This window comes from Elephantulus edwardii, unplaced genomic scaffold (genome assembly GCF_000299155.1).
Source record: "Elephantulus edwardii isolate Elephantulus edwardi_28Jun2011 unplaced genomic scaffold, EleEdw1.0 scaffold00062, whole genome shotgun sequence".
Lineage (NCBI taxonomy): Eukaryota > Metazoa > Chordata > Mammalia > Macroscelidea > Macroscelididae > Elephantulus > Elephantulus edwardii.
The window spans coordinates 3107145-3128457 of record NW_006399812.1 but is presented as its reverse complement, the minus strand read 5'-3'; the positions used below and the strand labels follow the sequence as shown (position 1 = coordinate 3128457).

Here is a 21313-nt window from a genome sequence, read left to right as displayed (position 1 = left end):
AGAGCCTTCTCTGCATGTCCTTGTTTGTCCTGGGTTGGTAGCTGTCATTTCAAACGTGGCCCCAACCATGTGCACTAAATCAAGCCAAAATGGAAGAATTGCAGTACTATCATGCAGAAGCAAATTATTAGTAGGCCCCCTTTTAAGCTCTAATTATAAAACTTGTCACTCGACTTCTATCTCCATCAGAGTTTGTTATTCTGATGGCCTAAAAGTAGGAGCTCTGTGATCCCTGAAATGTGGAGGGCTTTCCTGTAGTGCCTCACAAGCTATGAGGAGCTGCTACTGGGTTTGTGGAATCAGGAGGGTGGGTGCCTGCTGCACCTTGGCCCTTTGGTTGAGATCTGTGCCTGGAGAAGGATTCCCTAGGTGATACTAATAGTAAATTGTCTAATCATAAACAGAAAGGTCAGAAGTCCAAGTGTATCCAGAGGTAGAGGCCTGGCAATTTGCTTCCTAAAAGTCACAGACGTGAAAGCCTAATTTAGGAGCACAATTTTACTCTGATACACATGGAGTTGCCCAAGTCAGAATTGACTTGACTGCAGTTGATGTTGTATTTCTGTGCTGTTAAGTTGCTTGTGACTCATAGCAAGCCTGACAGCTCTGGACTTTGCTCTATCATGAGCCAATTTTGTTGTCTTTGACACACCTACCCCTAGTACCCCAGTCGTTGAGCCGATCCATGTCATACAGGGTCTTCCTCTCCTGCACTGTCCCTCTACCCTTCCAAACATGACATCCCTTTCCAGGAACTGGTTCCTTCTTGGAACATGCCTAAAGTATGTCAGATGGAGTCTCAAATTCCTTACCTCCGGAGAACAGCGTGATTTCACTCTCTCCAGGATGAGCCTATTTGTTTTCTTAGCGGTCTATGGTATACTCAGTACTCTTCTCCAGCACCACAACCAAAGGCAATGATTATTCTTCTGTCATCCTTAGTCATGGTCTTGCTCTCAGATACATAAGAAGTAATAGTGGGGACCATGCCTGGATCAGGTGCACCTTAGTCTCTAAACTAACATCACTACTCTCCAGTACTTGGGAGAAGTCCCTGACAGCAGATTTCCCCAAAGCAATTAATCTTTTAATTTCCTGACTGCTGATACCAAAAAGTGTTGATTGTGGATCCAGGCAGTCTGAAGCTGTTAACAATATCAGCCTCTTCACCATCTATCATGATGCTGCCACTTGGCCCAGTGATGAGAATATATGCAGAGGTGTGTTTGTGTGTGTGTGTGTGTGTGTGTGTGTGTGTGTGTGTGTGTGTGTTGGTGGGAGGGTAGGAGTGGAGTTATGTAGTAAGACTTTACCAGTTTGGTCTTATTGGAAGAATACTCAAAGAAAACAGATATTTTGAGTAAGAGAGCATTTCTGGAAATATGTGTTGCTCTGTCTTTAAAGGCTGGTGAAGGAGAGTGTGGATTTTGGAGAAGTACCATTGCTTCTGTGTGGTGCAGAGCCTCCAGGACATCATTTATAAAATGGCAACACAGAATGCCCCCTTCAGGCATTTTTTTAAAAAGAACCAAATGAGAAAGCCTGTACAGTGTATTTTTTTTAAATGCAGTTGATTAGTCAATGTTTCCACAACAATTTCAATGTGAGGGTGTCTACAGCTTCTCTATAAAAAGACTGAATAGTCATGCTATGTGCCCTGATGTTGAGATCTGTATGTCAACATTTTGCAATGTGTTTGCTTTTTTAACATTCATACAGGGAACTCTGGTGGCCTTGTGGTAAGGAATTGTGCTACCAACCCAAAGGTATGCGGTTCTAGTCTACCAACTACTCTGCAGGAGAAAGGTGATGGTTGCCTCCCTTGTTATTAACTGCTGAAAACCGGTTAGGGTAACTTATGAGTTGATCCCAACTTGAAGGTACACAACAACATAACAGGTTCAGAGCTGTTGCTAATAGGGTTGCTAGGAGTTGTAGATAACTCAACAACAGTTAACAGTAACAACTTCTCTGGAATCTTGCTAAGAGCCCTTACTGTCCTCACTCCCAGTTCTGTGTCTTTTCAATCTCGGGTCTTGCCTTTTGTTTATGACTTATTCCATTGTTCAAGGCACCAGTCGCATCCTTTAGTCACTGCAGAGGACACTCTGTATCTAAGGAGCCCTTGTAGCATAACTGGTTAAGTATCTAGCTACTAACCAAAAAGGTTGATGGTTTGTATCTACCCAGTGGCACTGTGGGAGAAAGAACTGGTAATCAGGGATTGTTGCCTAGGAAACTCTGTGGGGCTGTCCTGCTCTGTTAAATAAGATGACTGTGATTGAATTAGACTTGATATCACCTAACAACCAAGTAATTACCACTGTCGAGGTCTACATAGATGGTATACCAATTGACATATTTCAGCTAACAGATGCTGCCCTGGACGTGCTCACCAAGTTGTGCCAAGAAATCTGGAGAACAACCACTTGGCCAACTTACTGGAAGAGATCTCTATTTGTTCCCATCGCAAAGAAGGGTGACCCAACTGAGTGTGGAAACTATAGAACAATATCATTGATTTGACATGCAAGCAAGATTCTACTGAAGATTATCCAAAAACGACTGAAACAGCACGTCAGCAGAGAACTGCCAGAAATCCAGGCTGGGTTTAGAAGGGGTCATGGTACTAGGGATATTGAAGCTGATGTAAGATGGATCTTAGCTGAAAGCAGGGAACACCAGAGGAATGTCTATCTGTGTTTCATTGATTGTGCAAAGACATTTGACTGTGTGGATCATAACAAACTGTGGCTGACTCTGAGAGGAAAGGGAATCCCAGAACACTTGATCATGCTAATGTGAAACCTATACTTGGACCAACAGGCCATCATCAGAACAGAGCAAGGAAACATTGCATGGTTCAAAATTGGGAAGGGCATATGCCAGGGATGTGTCCTGTCTCCATACCTTTTCAAACTGTATGTAGAGCAGATTATCCGAGAGGCTGGGCCCTATAAGGAGAAATGTAGGGTCAAGATTGGTGGACGATTTATCAACAATCTGCGTTATGCAGATGACACAGCCCTGCTTGCTGAAACTGAGGAGGACCTGAAGCTCTTGCTGCAGAGGGTCAAGGACTGCAGCCTCCAGTATGGACTGAGGCTCAATGTCAAGAAGACAAAGATTCTTACCACTGGACCAATTGGCAGCATCAGGATGGATGGTGAAGAGATTGAGATTGTTCACGGCTTTAGTTTGCTTGGCTCCACAGTCAACACTCTTGGCACCAGTAGCCAGGAAATTAACAGACGTATTGCTACGGGAATGTCTGCTGTTAGGGACCCCTCCAAAGTACTGAAGAGCAATGGTGTCTCTCTGGAGACTAAGGTGCGTCTGATACAGGCCATGGTCTTTGCTATCACTTGTTATGTATCAGAGAGTTGGACAATGACTAAGGAGGATAGAAGGAGAATTGATGCCTTTGAGCTGTGGTGCTGGAGAAGAGTGTTGAGGGTACCATGGACTGCTAGGAAAACAGATTCATTCTGGAGAGGGTTAAACTGGGCGGCTCCTTGGAGGCAAGGATTCTGAGGCTCCTTCTAACATACTTGGGACATGTTGTAAGGAGATACTGGTCCTTGGAGAAGGACATCATGCTTGGGAGGGTGGAGGGACAGCGCAGGAGGGGAAGGCCCTCTATGAGGTGGATTGATTCAGTGACTGGGGTAATCAGGATGGGAGTGTCAGAGACAGTGCAATTGGCACAAGACAGAGCAGAGTTTAGGGCTATAGTACATAGGGTCGCTATGAGTCGTAAGTGACTCGATGGCACTTAACAGCAACAACAACAGGTCTACATGGACTTGGTGTCGTCGTCGACTACAGGTGGACCAATCTGCCTGGATTTCCTTTTTCCTTATTTTTAAAAAGAAATGTTGTCTTTTGTTCAGTTTTAGATTTTAAAAAATCTGCAGATTTCAGTTTCCTCCTATTACTGATATCTTGCATGGCATCCACTTCCTAAACAATATGCCTCTGGAAACTCTATGAACTTGGAGAAATGACAATAGTTATACAAAGACCCTAGGGTTGCTATGAGTTGTGCTCAACTCGATGGGAATCAACAACAGTGTAAACTTTTTACAATTTATGAACCATTGTTTTTAAAAACATTTATTTTGGAGGTATTAGATAAAAGATGGTCAGGTTTAGGCTCTCAATCAGAGCAGGACAAGGAGGTTGGTTTTTGATGAGGAGGTGATTATTCGAGAGCTCTTGCTATTAATTTGGTATTTTTAGTTTAGTGCACCAAGGAACTCTGGTGGCCTGGTGGAGAAGGAGTTGCACTGCCGATTTAAAGGTGGTGGTTGTTATTTACCTTTGGGTCAGAACTGACCCATAGCTGACCTTCCAGTGAATTTTCAGAGGCAGTTAATTGCACAGGAAAAGATTTTTCCATCCTTCTTCTGTGTAGCAACTGGTGGATTTGAACCATGTGCCTTCAGGATTGTAGCACAGCGTTTTACCACTAGGCCGTCATAGCTCCCTAACCCAAAGGTGGTAGTTGTTAGTCAGTCAAGTACAACTCATAGTGATCTATGCACATGAGATCTGACCACTGTCCTATCCTGTGCTAGTTCATCTCCTCTCTCAACACTTGAGCCCATGCAGCTACTGTGTCTGTCCATCTCATTGAGGATCTTCCTCTCTTTTGCTAACCTTCCACCTTTCCAAGCATGATGTTCCTGCCCAAGGAATAGCCTTTCCTAATAACATGTCAGAATATGTGAGATAGAACTTCATCATCCTTGTCTCCAGGGAGCACTCTGGCTGCACTTTCTTTAAGACATTCTTTTGACAGTCTCCCAAGGACACTCCCCTTTCAGCTGATTGGCTGCACACATCACCTCACACTATGGAAGGTCATTCCTTAGTGTTTGCTAACTACTGAAAATCATAGTCTAATCAAGTTGATATCTAACATCTCCCTCATCACAATGCTTTTCCAGAGTTCTTTTTCCCCCTTCCTCATTTATTGAGATTTGAGTGAAAGCATGTTGTTGTTGTTGTTGTTAAGTGCCGTGGAGTTGTAGGTGACTCATAGGAACACCATGAACAAAAGTCCTGGACACTTGCATGAGCGACTTTCATCCTTTCTCCAGGTTCATAGGGTTTCTGGAGGCAAGCTATTTACGGGAAGTGGATGCCACTCGTGCTTCCAAGCTTGTTTCAACCGAGAGCACTACCAAACACTGTCCACTGTGGGTAACCGTTATCCCATTAAACACATCAGTGTTGCAGTGTTCAGCTTCACAGCAACCACAAGTTATGTCTGTCCAGCAAGTGGACACACCAGGGCTATATGACCTAGAAGAATGTTTCACCAAAAGCTATTAAAGACAGGCCTTAGGGTTGCGGATTAGAGTCACCCACCTTTGGCTTGGGAGCAGTGAAAGCACACAGGCATATTTTTTTAGCTAGTCATTAGTGTACATTCATTACAGTACTCCAGTGTCTGAATGTCCATTTAATCACAGTGTCTTCCTTTTCACCCATATTACTAAGTCCTCATTGTGGTTATTTTTAGGTGCTGTCAAGTCAACTATGACTCATACCAACCTGTGAAGAGCAGACCTGAACTGAGTCCTGTTCAATCTATTAATTTTTTATTTCCCATATCCTTCTCCTCCCTGGAAACCAACCTAGTATGATTCTTTCTGTATGTAGACTTTTTTAAGCATTTTATAACAAAGTACTTACACAGTATTTGTCCCTTGTGACTGAGTTCTTGCACTCAGCCATAATGTCCTATAGACTCATCTGTGTTGTGCAGTGTTTTATGAGTTCCTCATGGTGCATAATCCTCTACTGTATGAGTGTACCATAATATCTGTTCATTCATTGAAGAGCTCTTGGGATGTTTCTATGTATTTGCTATTGTGAATAATACTGCAGTGAAGAGGGGTGTGCATGTATGTTTGTATCGCAGCAGGCTTCTTATTTTAAAAGAAAATTTTATTTTAATTGTAATTTTAACAAATGTTAGATTTTCATTTATTCATTGTTGTGCATTTTACCTCCTCTTCTACTCCCTCCCCATTCACATTTTTTTTTAAAGTCATTCATTGTTGCACAATTACCTACCCTTCCAAGTCCTCTTTGCAATTATATACTTCTTATTCTGGGCTGTTGTCATACATATAATCCCTAATTATATACTCCTTTTAGACAGTTCTTTCCTTCATCTGTTCCAATGCAATGGTCATTATCTATCTACTGTTAATCCTGTTCTCTTCCCAATCCCTCATGTCAGACCTGCTTTATAATAGTGTTATAGGCAATATTTTTCCTTGTGTGACTGAGATATCTCACTCAGCATGATGTCTTCCAGGGTTCCCCATATTATATAATGTTATACGAGTTCATTGTTTTTCAGTGCTGTGTATTATTCCATTGTGTTAATATACCATGGTGGTTCTACCCATTGATTTGTTAATGGGCACTTTGGTTGCTTCCATCTTTTTTGCTATTGTAATAAACATGGGTATGCATGGGTATGAATATATGTTTTGGATGGCATTTCTGGTTTCTTTAGGGTATATTCCCAATAGTGGCATTGCTGGGTCAAATGGTATTTCTATTTCCAACTTTTTGAGAAAGTGCCAAGCTGCCTTCCATGTGGTTGCATCATTTTGCACTCCCAGCAGCAGTGAGTAAGGGTTCCAATCTCTCCACAGCCTCACCAGAATTTACTGTTTGCTGCTTAGACAGGCTTTTTGTACTTAGCAATATGCATTTGCTATTCCTGTGTCTTTCTTGTGGCTCAATAAAAATATCTTTCTAAAAATTGTGGTAAAATATATATTACTAAAACTTTGCCATCTTAACTAGTATTATGTACAATTCAGTGGCATGAGTTACTTTCAACAGTTATTTCTTTTTATTGCCTGATCTTGTATTGATTAATGTACTACAGTTTGTCCATCCATCTGTTGAAAGACATCTTTTGTTTTTTACAATGTTTGGCAGGTTTAGCTACACGAGACCTATCGACTATCTCATACTTTGATGTTTTACATATAGAACAATAGTAAAAATCTACTGTGACCGTACTGTGGCTGTCTTTAGCACTGAGGTACCAGACAAAAATAATGCTGGCTGTGATGCCTTGTATATTGCTGGAGTTGCATCGTTTCCCCACACTTAGCAAGTTTTTTGTTTTTGACAACATGCATTTTTGCCATTTTCTTGCCCAGTTTAGTGGAAAATACTTGCATTTCCCTTCTCTGACATTTTTTTCTACTTACAGGGGTTCCAGCTTTTATAGATTTTTCTATATTACCTCTTATATAAAAACAGATGCAGAGCTAAAATAACTTAGCTAAAGGTGTAGTCACGTGTCCATTGTCATTTGTCCATTTCTTTACTTTGTTGTTAAGTGCCGTTGAGTAGGACTCAGAGTGATCCTAAGAGCAATTGATCTGAGCCCTGCCCTGTCTTGTGCCATGCTGACCATCTCTGACATAATCCAGGCCACATTTACTGTTACTGTTGACACATTGTATTGAGGGTCATCCCCTCCTTCGCCAAGCATAATATTATTTTCTAAGGACTAGTCTCTATTTAACAACATACCCACAGTATAAGAGACTAAGTTTTCCTATCCTTGCCCCCAAGGAGTGCCCTGGCTGTGCCTCTTTTAAGACATATTTATTTGTTCCTTCCACCATCTGTGGGGTATTCAGTACTCTTCCTCAACATCACAATTCAAAGGCATCCTTATTCATTGTTCAGCTGTCAGCTGGTTAGCAAGTAATTGAAATGATCCTGATTTGGATCTTAGTCTTTGGACTGACATCATTGTTCCTCAGCATGTTGGAGAGGTCCCTGACAGCAGACTTCCCTAATGATTCCTTAAATCTGAGCTAAGGGCCTGTAAACGTGAGGGTCTGTTCCCAGTGCTGGACTGGGGATACAGGTATGAGGCTTGTATCGGTGGCCGCACAGATCCTGTGCAGTTGGTGGGAAGTGCGTCTGACAGTTTGTGCCTGGAGTAGGGGCAAGCTGCATGGGGGCCGAGGTACCTACTTATATCCTGTGCTCAGAGGTGCATTCTCTTCTCTTTTTCCTGAAGGTCGCCTGGTAGGTGCTCTGGACGCAGTGCTGGACTCCAACGCTCGAGTCGCCCCGTTTCGAATCCTCCTTCAAGTTCCCGGCTCTCAGGTCTATTCTCCCATAGCATGTGGTGAGTTACTGAATGGATCAGACGTTTACTGGGCCATTGCCTCTGGTGAGTTCTGTTCTGGTCAAATTTCCAGGCCTTGCGGTCTAAGCATGCTGAGCTCCTGCATGTCTGCGAAGCTGAAGGTAACCACTTGGAGAACCTTGCTTTCTGTTTTTAACTGTCAAAACACATGAAAGCTGAAATCCTGGGTAGAGACGGGGCCTGCCAGGCTGTTGTGTGATGTGTTATTCCTCGGTGCCCATATGTAACAGAGTGCAGATCAAGGCTTTTGCTGCGTAATCTCATCTTGGCCAGCATAGATGGTTTCATGGATGCCTACACATGGTATAGTGGTGGGGGAAAGCCCGTGAACATGGGATGTTGGGCGGTCTTCAGGCCCTTTTCCTACATTTGGATTGAGAGGACTGGCAGGCCGCTGAGGGAATTTAACATAGAACTGTGCAGGGTGTTGGCTGCTGACAAGAGGCCTTGCATCTCCAGTGGCTCAAATCTACCAGCTGCTCGCAAGGAGAGAGGTGAGCAGTCTCTTCATACAAAGAGTCACAGTGTTGGAAGCCCGAGGGAGTCTCAGGGAGTCAACCGACTCAATGGCAGTGAGGGGTTTTATGTTGGTGGGGTTTTTTTTTAAAGATTAAAGGAGTCCTATGTATGTGTACTGTCAAACCAGATCTGACTGGTACAGGAGGAGATTGTCCCTCCTTCTCCAGCAGAGCATCTGGTGGATTCAAGCCACTCACCTCAGGGATTGCAGTGCAGCTTCTTGCCACTAGGCCACCAGAGCTCACCTCACAGAAGAATTTGATGAAATAACATATGAGCAAGAGCCTATGGTGATGAAGGAGGAAGTTCAAATTGCTCTGAAGGAATTGGCAAAAAACAAGGCTCCAGGAGTTGATGGCATGTCAAATTGACATATTTCAACAAACAGACACTGCCCTGGATAACTCACTAACTTGTGCCAAGAAATCTTGAGGCCAGCCACATGGCCGACTGACTGGAAAAGATTGATATTTGTTCCCATTCCAAAGAAAGGTGACCCAACAGAGTGCAGGAATTATCGAACAATATCATTAATATCATATGCAAGCAAGATTCTGCTGTAAATTATCCAAAAACGTTTGGAGCAATATTTCAACAGAGAACTGCCGGATCTGTAGGCTGGATTTAGAAGAGGTCCTGGAACTAGGGATATTATAGCTAATGTCAGATGGATCTTGGCAGAAAGCAAAGAATACCAGAAGAATGTCTATCTGTGCTTCATTGACTATGCAAAGGCTTTTGACTGTGTGTATCACAACAAGCTGTGGCTGACTCTGAGAAGAATGGAAGTCCCAGAACATTTGATTATGCTAATGTGAAACCTATACTTGGACCAAGAGGCAGTCATCAGAAGAGAGCAAGGAGACACTACGTGGCTCAAAATCAAGGAGGGGGTCCATCAGGGATGTATTCTGTCTCCACACCTTTTCAGTCTGTATGTGGAACAGATCATCTGAGATGCTGGGCTGTACGAGGAGGAATGTGGCATCAGGATTGGTGGAAAAGCCATCAACAACCTGCATTATGCAGATGACACAACCCTGCTTGCTAAAACTGAGGAGGACCTGAAGAGCTTGCTATAGAAGGTCAAGGATTGCAGCTTCCTATATGGATTGAAGCTCAACATCAAGAAAACAAAGATTCTCACCACTGGGCCAATTGGCAGCATCAGTATGGATGGTGAAAAGATTGAGATAGTTAACAGTTTTCGTTTACTTGGCTCCACAGCCAACACTCTTGGTAACAGCAGCCAGGAAATCAAGAGATGACTTGCATTGGGAAAGTCAGCTGTGAGGGACTTCTCGAGAGTACTGAAGAGCAATAACATCAAGCTGGAGACTAAGGTGCACCTGATCCAGGCCATAGTCTTCACAGTTACGTGCTATGCATTGGAGAGTTGGACAGTGAACAGGGATGATAGAAAGAGAATTGATGCCTTTGAGCTGTGGTGCTGAAGAAGAGTGCTGAATATACTATGGACTGCTAGGAGAACAAACAGGTTTGCCCTGAAGAAGGTGAAGCCGGCATGCTCCTTGGAGTCAAGGATCTGAGGCTTCGTCTGACATACTTTGGGCATGTTGCAAGGAGAAACTGGTCCTTGGAGAAGGACATCATGTTTGGCAGAGTGGAGGGCTGGTGAAGGAGAGGAAGATCTTTGATGAGATGGATCGATTCTGTGACTGGAGTGGTGGGAATAAGTGTGTTTGAGATGGCTAGGTTGGCACAGGATAGAACGGTGTTTAGAGCTCTTGTACTATGACTCTATGGCACATAACGACAACAACAGCAACAAAGGAGTCCTGGTAATGCATTTGTTAAGTGCTTGGCTATTTAACAGAATAGCGAGCACATTGAACTCACATGGAGCCTCTTCAGGAGAGATTGCTTCTGTAAAGATTATGGCCAATGGATGGCCAACAGGGATGGGAAGAGAGGGGAGTGAGAATTAATACATAAATGGATTGAGTGGCTCTTGATGGTAGGTGCTGTTGAGTCAGAACCAGCTCATAGCTGACCCTCCAGTGGGTTTCAAAGGCTGCAGATTGCACGAGAGGAGATTGCTCATTTTTCTCCCACAGATCAGCTGGTGGATTCAGACTGTCAGCCTTTGGGTTGACAGCCCAACGCCTTCCCACTAAGCAAGCCAACAGAGCTCTGCAAAACTGGGTGGAGGGAAAGGCAATTCATAATAAAGTGGTAACTCACACCCACTAATACTCAGCACCAACTCATAGCTGCCCCTCCAGTGGGTTCTCAGAGGGTGTAAATTGTACAGGAGGAGATTGTTCTCGTGGAACAGCTGGTGGATTCGAGCCCCCTCGCCTGCCGTTGACCCAACAACACAATTCTTAATTACCCACTAGGCCGCCAGAGTTCCCTAACTAGTTAATTGCTTCAGTCAATTATAATTAATGTTATAAAACAAAATGTCTGTGAATGATTGAATGAAAGCCCAATGATTTGTAAGTTTTCATGCAAATAGAATTTTATTTTTTTTTAATGAGGGAAGAGAAAAGATTACAGTCAAGAAAACTCTCTGGGAAAATTCTACTCTGTCACTTGGGGTTGCTGTGAGTTGAAAATTAACCTAACAATAATAGTTATGTTTTACTCATTGCCATTGAGTTGCAACCAACTCACAGCTGACCCTCCAGCAGGTTTTCAGAGATAGTCAGTCGCACAGGAGAAGATTGACCATATTCTCCTATGGAGCAGCTAGGGGATTTGAACCACTTACCTTTGTATTGACAACACATTTCCTCACCAGAGCTTCCTCAGCAGGTTTTTAAGAGCATTTCATCTCACTAGAGGAGGTTGCTTGTTCTTCTTCCATGGAGCTGCTGGTGGGTTCCAGTTGCCAGGTGACTGTATCAACCACCACTGGCTAGATCTTGATTTCTCTCTCTTGAAGTAGCCATGGTGGCATAGAAGGTAAAGAATTTGGTTGCTAACTGAAGGGTTGATAGTTTAAGCTCATCAGCTGGCCTATGAGAGAAAGATGTGGCGATCTGCTTCCATGTTGATTTAGAGTGTTGGAAACCCGATGGAGCAGTTCTGCTCTGTCCTGTAGGATTGCTGTATGATGGAATTGACTCCATGGCAGTGAACTTGAAGTTGGTTCTTCTTTTTTATTTTATTTTATATTTTTGGTTCTTCTTTTTATATTTTAGAATTTTGTTCCCCATTTGTTGTTCTCCATTGTTTCCCATACTACCCAGGATCTTCTACTGTGATTCCTTTGAGCAGTCAACAGTAGGAGCTGGGAGTCATCTAGTTCTGCTATCAAAGTCTTGAAAGTTGAGGTTCAAATGGTTCATTAGTCCTTTGGACTAATTATTTCTTGGTTTTGTGTATTTCTAAATCTACATCCACGTGACTCATAGCAGACCCTCCAGTGTGTTTTCAAGAAGCTTTAACTCTCACAGGAGGAGAGAGTCCCTCTTTCTCTGAGAACCACTGGTGGTTAGAACTGTCAGAGACACAAAGCATTTAGGTTAGCAGCATGACTCTCTACAGACTACCCCACCAGGGCTCCGTAATACTTGATTAGCTACCATAAACGTTCGCCAGAACTTCACACTCTAGTGACATTGAATAACTTCCTTCTTGGAGAAATATATGAAAGTACAAGAAGGGAAATATCCATATTCCACCATCTACTCCTAAAATGTGTTAACCTCTTGGCATATTTATTTTGAGTCTGTATCCTTTGTGTTGCTTTTTCATGAATATAAAACATTCTGAGTTTGTGTAAAATGATGCTCCTTAGAAGCAAGGATGGTGAGATTTCAACTCAATACTTTGGACAACTTGGCAAAGCAGAGGGTGAGCCAAGAAGAGGAGGACCCTCAACGAGAGGGTTTGACACAGTGACTGGGATAATGGACTCAACAGCAATTGTGAGCCGGGCCTGGTCCTGGGTAGCCTTTCATTCTGTTGTACAGAGGGCCCATATGAGTGGGCGTCAGCTCGCAGCACCGACAACAGCGGGCATGAAGAAATCGAGTGCCAGAGAAAAGAAAGAAAAAAAGAGAGATATATGTTACCCCAAATCCTGACCACCCAAAGTCACCTCCTTATGTGAATACCATGCCAGACAAGTTTCCAAAGCATTTAGACAAGTTAATGGATAGTTAGGAAAATGGACAGAAGCACTTTTATTAAAATCCTGCTTCTCATCATTACTATATTATAATAATGGTATTAACTTCACTTAGTTTCAATAGGAGGAAAGAAACTGAAGAAATGTTAGGTTTCAAATAAATATTTCTTCAATGCAAAATACTGTTTTCTAAAAGTTCAATCTGAGGTTAAGGAGAGAACAACCACCTGGCCAACTGACTAGAAGAGATCCATATTTATTCCCACTCCAAAAAAATGTGACATAACAGAGTGTGGAAATTATTGAATAATCAGCCTTAAATATGGATTGAAGCTCAATATCAAGAAGATATTCTCACTATGGGCCTATGGGCAGCATCATGACAGACAGTGAAGAGAAAGAGATTGTTAACAGCTTCAGTTTGCTTGGCTCCCAGTCAACACTCTCAGTACCAGCAGCCAGGAAATCCAAAGGTGAATTTCATTGGGAAAGTTTGCTGTCAGAGACCTCACCAGAGTACTCAAGAGCAATGATGTTAGTCTGGAGACTAAGGTCCACCTGATCCAGGCCATAGTCTTCACAATTACTTGCTATACATCAGAAAGCTGGACAGTGACTAGGGATGATAGAAGGAGAATTGATGCCTTGGAGCTGTGGTTCTGGAGAAGAATATTGAATATACCATGGACTGCCAGGAGAACAAATAGATTTGTTCTAAAGAGGGTGAATCCAGGCTGCTCCTGGGAGGCAAGGATTCTGAAGTTTTGTCTGACATAATTTGGACATGTTGCAAGGAGGGACCAGGCCTTGGAGAGGGATGTTATGCTTGGAAGGGTGGAGGGACAGCACAAGAGAGGAGGATTGATTCAGTGACTAGGGTAATGGGGGTACATGTGTCAGATACAGTAAGGCTGGCACAGGATAGAGAGGATTTCAGGGCTGTTATACATAGGGTCATTATGAGTCCAGAGAGACTTGATAACACATAACAACAACACTAATATCACATGCAAGCAAAATCCTTCTGAAGATTATCCAGAAATGACTGGATCGATAGAGAACAACCAGAAATATCAGCCAGATCACATTTTGGCTTGTTGAGAACAGTGCTTTCATGCTGAAAGTGACAGTTGACTCTGTGAACAAGGTTATCGACATTTTTATTTCCTTCCTTCTTTCTTCATCTCTCAGTAATAGCACTAACTTTGGTTTCTTTTTCTTCTTTGTCTTACAGAAGTTCTGAAATGTACAGCCGGCTTTAAGACAACACTTCATTCTAACCACAGCTGGCAACAAATGTGATAACAGAGAATCCAAAAGTTTAAACTGGGATAGAATTAAGATTCACCATAACACAAGTAACCAAGAACAGCTTATATTTTCCTCCAGATTTCTTAATTTTAGCTGTGGGCAGGGATCTGTTGCCCTTGACCATCTCTTTGAACTTCTTAAGTTTCTTCTTTTTCTCAAGTTTGTTCTTTTTATTTCGTCTTAAAAGCCATTTCCTTTATTTGCCTCTTCTTCTTTGGCCAGAAGGTCAGCCAACCCAAGGACAGTGGATTTATTCTTGTCATTTTAATTCCATTTGGGAATGCACTTTCTTGGTTATACTAGTAAGATAGTATTAGTCTTAAGAAGATATAGGGTGTGTCTTAAATCAATCTCTTTAAGAGAAAAGAACCAATGAAGCAATGAAACCTAAAAGCAGAGATGGGAAAAGATAGCACCAAGTTTAGGAATAGAAGCTGGAAAGGGGCCTAAACCTTCCACCACAGCAAATAGCCTCTTGTTAGAGCTGGCACCTTGAATTCAGATTTGGACAGTCTCGTCCTGTATGACTTAATGCCTCTGAAAACCTGCTAGAGGGTCAACAATAGGTCAGATCCGAGTACACAGTGCATAACATTGACAACACCAACGAGATTCCTAAACTGTGAGAAAGTGAATTTCTGTTCATTAAAGCTACTAGTTGGGGCATTTCTGTTACAGTGGCACTCCATCAGTAAGCCACCTGTGTGACAGTCATAAGCCACACTCCAGAGCCTGGTGGCCATTGTCCCAGCACCTTCCTGTATTGGATGTAACAGTGAGAACAAGCTAAAGCTGGTCTTGTTTTTTCACCCGTTGTGGAAGATTTACTTTTTCCATATATAATGTGTTGAAGTTTAGCATACTGACGTTTAGTAACTTGATGAGAACCTGTTGCTGCCTCAGACATCCAGTTAAATTTTTCTGGCTGTGCTCTTTCAATCTGCAGATTGATTCCTTAAGTCATTTTGTGTTTGTAGGTATTCATGCTGCAGTGCATTTTGTAATTCCCTTGTCTGATTCACCATGCAAAGACACTTTGTATTGCTTTTCATTATCTGTTTGATCTGTTGTGTCCATAATATTCATAACCTTCCAGGCCAGTAACTAAGTTTTCATCAATATGCCTGTATCTTGTTGCTTTTAATTTATAGTATCCATTCTGGTTTTGTATTCTTTTGATCCTCAGTTCATTTTCCCCACTCTCTGTCTCTGTCTTATTCTTTTATCATCTCATCTTTGAGCTCCTGTCTCACTGAATTCATGTCCTGATTCGCTGTTTTTGAGCTGGAAGCATTTGTGAGAAAGCCTTTGTTTCTGGGAATGGTAATGCTTTCCCCCAGGATTGCCTCTGGCTTTTTGACATGTCTTCTTGTGCCCTAAAGCATTTGCTGAGCTGCTGGGTCATTTCCCCTCTTCTTGTTCACGTTCAGCATCAGCATCCAAGACATTTTCTTTGGATTTCCACAGTATTAGGGAGCTCTGGTAGCTTAGTGTAAGGAGTTTGTTGCACTGCCCACCCAAAGGCATGCGGTTCAAATCAACTAGCTAGCTGTTCCCTGGGAGAAGGGTGGGCAGTCTCCTCCGGTGCAATTTCCTACCTCTGTAAATCCACTCCAGGTTCTGCTAAGGATCGGTTCCACTTGATGGTCCATAACCACCACCAGCATCAGCACCAGCACCATAGCATTATCTCCATCTTTAAAAAAAAAGTTTCTTTTTTGTTGCTGAAGATATACATAGATGTACAACATCCACCAATTCCACAGCTTCTACTGGACAGTTCATTGACATTGGTGACATTCTTAGTTGCATAGCTATTGTCACTCTGCTTTACTCACTTGCTCCCTCCTCATTAGCATAATAAGCCACCTAAAGTTCTGGTTGATTCTTTCAAGTTGTCATCAGTTCAGTTCCGTAGACAGATCTTTACAAAAAGCTCAAGGCACTTTGCCTGTAAGACTGCAAGGGATATTTTTGGTTTAAGGTTTAAATATGATATAAAAGCAATAGTGTTAGGGGTCCATCTGGATTTAATTTTTGTTAAGCCTGGGTTCTGTAATGCTTTGAAATGATTTTCTGTGTTTTGCCCCTTTTTGTCAAGAGTTTTTGGTAGAACCTTAGATCACAATGCTCAGTAGTTAGTAGCTGCACACATCCAGTTCTTCTGGTCTCTATTATTTTCATCTCTAGTCTATGATTTGAGGGTTGAGTATTTTTTACTTAGTCCATTTTCTGTTGTCTGAAGAAATGGCAAGGGTGGAGGCTGCATGTGGAGGGACGGCTGAGACTGCTAGGAGCTTTATTTTCAGTTGGACTCTCTGGCTCTGTCTTCCCTCTTCTGAGATTTTCTGAATCATTCTTTTCTAGGCATTACCTATCCTGCTTGGGGGTTGGAGGAGATGGTGGGTTCCACTCCCAAGGGGTATTTTTTTAAATTTAGATCACATCTTTTTTGGGGTAAAGAATCTAGTTTTACTCCTTGTAAAGTGCCTTTGTCTTTGATTCCTGAGGCCCTTATCTGGGGTCTCTTGATCCAAGCGAGATGCCTCAGCCACAGCTGAGGATTTTTGTTGCCTGGCAGGGGCTAACTGCACCAGAAAGGCTCACCTAGGAAGCTGATACTAGTTTACCATGGATGGCATGATTTAACCTCTAATGCCAGACTGGCCAATAAAAACCCTGGACACTAAAGCTCAGAGGACTTCCTGGTCAATGAGAACACCTGTGTATCCACTGGGATTTGGAAACGAGGTTGCGATCTTCCCAGACCTTGTCCTAAGCATCTCTTCATTTGTTGGTTTGTTGTTTTTTGTTTGTTTGTTTTTTGGTTTTTTGTAAACAAATCTATAATCGTATGTATCTCTCCCTGTGAATTCTATAAGTTGTTCCACTGAATTTTTGATCCAAAGGCCAGCTTGAACCAGCAGGTCCACAAGGAAGGGTGTGCTGTGTGCTGTACTGAAGAGGAGGATGAGGAGGCAGCAGAAGTGGAAGTGAAGGAAGTCAGTCTTGGGTTTGTGGCCAGCAGGTTAGAGGGGTGGCATGCGTGTGGATGTCTCAATCTTAGAGCTGATGTCTGCTTATTTGGCAGTCTGAAAGACCACATCTTTTAAAATGTGTGTGGTCATACGTCAGTATGATGGTTGTGATCAGAGAGAGTGCCAGGTGGGCAGCTGGCCGCACAAAGGCAGATGTGGCAGTGTGAGGACTGAATCAGTGCCTGTGTTTTTGGGGATTGCATTTTCACTGACTGCTGCTGACAGGACCTATCTTTGCCCCATCTGTCATTCTCTAGGCCCCTTATCCTTCATCTAGAAGTAACCAAGTTTTGAGCCCCTGCTGTGCTTTGGACTGTCTTCTGAATAACTGGAACACAGGGACAAACCTGAAATCCCCATCCTCGTGGAACCTTCATACTTGTCAGGGAGACAGACATAAACAAGTGAACATAAGTGGCTTCAGTTAGTGGTAGGGGTTTTGAAGAGGTGGGTCGCAGGCAAAGGAATAAAGAGTGAATGGCGTGAAAGGGGACAGAGCTCATTTAGTGAATGTTAGCAGTAAAGGTGTTTCCGGGAAGTTGACATTTGGAGCTAAATGACGTGAGGGACTAGGTGATGCATGGATCTAGGAGGAGCTTTGTCAGAGGAGCTAGCAGGACAAGAGCCCCCAGGTGGGAAGGGGGTGGTATAGTTGAGGAACAGTCAGATGGTGGCTTGTGGAATAGTCAGACCCATCTGCCCATGGAGAGTGAGGAAGAAGAGGCTGCCCCTCAGAGAGGCAGCAGTATCCAAAGCACGCTGGAGTTTGGAGGCCATGGCAACGGTTGGTCTTTGCTGAATTGATGGCTCTGATTGCTGCTGAAGAATAAGAGGGAGTGTGGGGAGGAGACCACGGTCCTGGTAGGTGATGGTGGAGCGTGGATTTGTGTGTTAGTGGTGGAGGGGTGAGGATAAGGTTTGGTTTAGAATTTGGAGATCATGCAAAAGGCTCTACGTGCTGCTGGACTGAATGTGCAGTGTGAGAGAGGGGGACCATGTTCCTTCCCTGCTCCCCCTCTTCCTCAAGCAGAAGAACTGGTCTCATTGCAGATTGGAGCACTTAATGGAAATGTTTGGACCTTCATCTCCTCACAAGATTGGCTTCTAGGGCATCAGCTGGGTAGAGAATTAGTACACACCTCTATTCTTTTCCTGAATTCACTGCTTCCCACAGAGGTATACATCAGCCACTGAGGGCTCTGTGGAAGAAATTGAGTCCACAGAAATACAATGTTGTCATTAAAGCTTACCTGGTATTCAAGGAGGAGTACTGATTTAGTGGTAGAACTTTTGCTTTCCGTATGAGAGTTTTTGCTGTTTTTAGGTACTGTGAGTTGGAACTGGAACTCACTCCTAGCTGACCCCCCAGTGGATTTTCAGAGGCAGTAAATCACACAGAAGATTGCCCATCTTCCTTCTGCAGAGAAGCTGCTAGATTTGAGGTTCAATTCCTGGCCAAATACAGCCACTCCCCTATGATATGGAACAGAGGTTGGTGGAGCTTCCAGATAAAATAGAACTAGGAAGAAAGGACTGGCAACTACTTAAGAAAATTAGCTAGTGAAAACCCTACAGATCACAATGATCTGATCTGAGTGTGCATGGGTTGTCAGGAGTGGAGGGCCAGCTGAATGCACTCAGCATTCAGTCTGGTGACTGTAGTCCAATTTATTAAACAGACCTTTTGTTGTTGTGGATACTTTTGACTTGGAACTGACCCATAACTGACCCTCCAGTGGCTTTGCAGGGGCAGTAGATAGCACATTAGAAGAATGCCTGCAGAGCAGCTAGTGGATTTGAACCATGTGCCTTTGAGATCGCAGCACAGCTTTTTACCACTAGACCCCCCAGTGCATCCTCTTTTGTTAGACGTTTTGTTAGATATTTAAAATTGATTCTGAATATTCAATATTTTATAAACTTAGCTGAACATCCTTGCCCTTTAAATTTTTCAGCAACAATTCCGTGTCTCCACAGCCCTGTTTATTTGAAATGTGTTTCTGCTGTCTCCTAGCTGTGTTTGGGGATTCCACAGTGAGTGTGTGAGGGGTCCAGGGCAGTGGGGAACACAGACAGTCACCAGGAAATGACAAGTACAGGTATCACCAGGTCTAAGAAAGCAGGAGAAAAGAGGATTCTCAAGAATCCGTGATAAGGCAGTAGAGTTTCAGCATTAAAATGATATACATTTATATGTTGTTGGTGAGGTTTTTTAAAATGTGTTAACATTTCCTATAAATGTGTTAATTTCCTATAAAGGTAACATCAACTTACACTAGCTCCCTACCTGAGCAGTGTGGTAGAGTCCTCTCTTAGGACCGACTCATAGCTGGCCTTCCACTGCATTCTCAAGGCTCTAAATCATTGCCCATCTTTCTCTCACAGAGCCACTGGTGGATTCGAACTGCTGAGGAGGTGTGGTGTTTGAGTTAGTGGCCCAGCTCCCTACCACTGTCCCTGGTCACTATTTCCTCTACTTTCCCCACCCCCAAGAGCTCCCTGGTGGAGTCTTGTTGCTGTTAAGTGTCATTGAATTGCAGGCAGGTTTAATTCCTAGACTATTCTTTATGTTGGGTGAAGGGATGCAGCCTTCAGTTTCCACTTGGCTAGGATGTTGTCTTGGGCCTGTGTTGGGCCAGGCCCACATGCACTTGGTTTTCTTCTGTCGTCTCGTCCCCCAGAAGGTACTCAGGATGAAGAGCTTTTCTTTTCATTGCAGTTGCAGTTTCTCTCAGGCAAAGGATGAGAGTGTGGTCAGGCTATTTCTGTCCCGCGCCTGTGCTATTGATTTAGGTACTTAGTCCTCTTCTGGGACCTCTCTGACATCATGGCCGTGTGTTATTGACTCGCCCATATTTAATATTTTATTGTGTCTTGAATACTGAGAAATGGTCTCTGCCCGGAGTTTATGGCTCAGATTAAGCACAAATAACTGTAGGAAGGGGCTGGGTGGTGCCAGGACACGGAGGGACAGGAAAGTTGTGGCCTGCAGGGATGATTGATGCTCTCACTTGCTTTTGGCTGCTTGCACAGCAGTGTGTGGAGACGGAGGAGTGCCTTTGAGAATAAGCTCTTATTTTATTTCTCTATTTAAAGATGCAGAAGAGATGGATAGATCTTTTTCTAGGTGCCAAATGCTACTATTTGGCGAAAGAGATTTGTGGAAGATTATGGTTGAGGGGAGAGAGAAATTGCTTAAAAAAAATTTACATTCTTATAAATATTCTACCTACAGTTTTATAAAACATTGTTAGCTTCTGTGGGTTTAGGGGGAAAAAAGGATGAGAGAGTGCTGAGTTGCTGGAAAGGGCTTGAACACTGAGATATCTCCCTCTCCTGATCACCCTGTCATCTGCTTGCTCTGTTCCTTGACTCTCAAGTCCTGTGATAATTGTGTTCTGGCTTCTTTGTTGAAAAGGGTTTTGCTTGCTTTTGACCCTCTGGTGCCCACCCAGGATGGAGCCAACACTCAGTAAATAGTAGATGGATTAAAGACTGCTAAAGTATGAAAAAGAAGGTAACCCCAGGCTCAGCAGTTATACCTCTATACTTGAGGAGGAGAATGGTGGTGCAAGTAATTACCCATCAGACCTCTTGGGTTCTTTTAGATAAAAGAAAGTAGAGCACGTGCCTGTGTCCTTCAGAGCTCTGTGCGCCGTGGTGACCGTGTGCGGGAGACCCTGTGCGGCAGTAGGCTTGCCTTCCTTCTGAAATCATAGACATAACGGTGAGCATGCCGGTAGAGACAAGGACACGGTCCCAGAACAGGACCCTGGGAGCATCAATCGCTAGTCATGGTCACTACTCTGCTTCTCACTGCCCTTGAGTCAGAGCCGACTCTGGTTTTCTGAGGCTGTAAATTGTACTGGAAGAGATTGTCCATATTTTTCTTGCCAAGTGGCTGGTGGGTCTGCCTTTGGGCTAGCACTATAGCTCTCTCTGAACTCTCAGCAGAACACCATTCAGACTCATTGCCATTGAGTTAGAATTGACTTGTAGCTGACCCTTCAGTGGGTTTTCCAGAGGCCGGGACCGGCATGGGAGGGGATTGCCCAACTTTCTCCCACAGAGCCCCTGGTGGACACGAACCAGCAGAGAGGCACTGTCCTTGGCTTAACAGCACACCCCCCTCTG

The 21313-nt window shown here is 43.4% G+C and overlaps 1 protein-coding gene across 2 annotated transcripts in view; it reads left to right on the top strand.

The window, feature by feature from the left end:
• The first annotated feature begins 8082 nt into the window (after positions 1-8082).
• The window catches only part of TBC1D8 (TBC1 domain family, member 8 (with GRAM domain)), a 98890-nt gene continuing 85659 nt past the window's right edge, over positions 8083-21313 (top strand). Inside the window, exon 1 of one of the 2 annotated variants that reach the window (XM_006887800.1) lies at positions 8083-8188. The gene's annotated coding sequence lies outside the window, so the exon portion shown is untranslated. Of the gene's footprint in view, positions 8234-21313 lie in introns of both variants that reach the window. The other variant, XM_006887799.1, reaches the window with a different exon arrangement.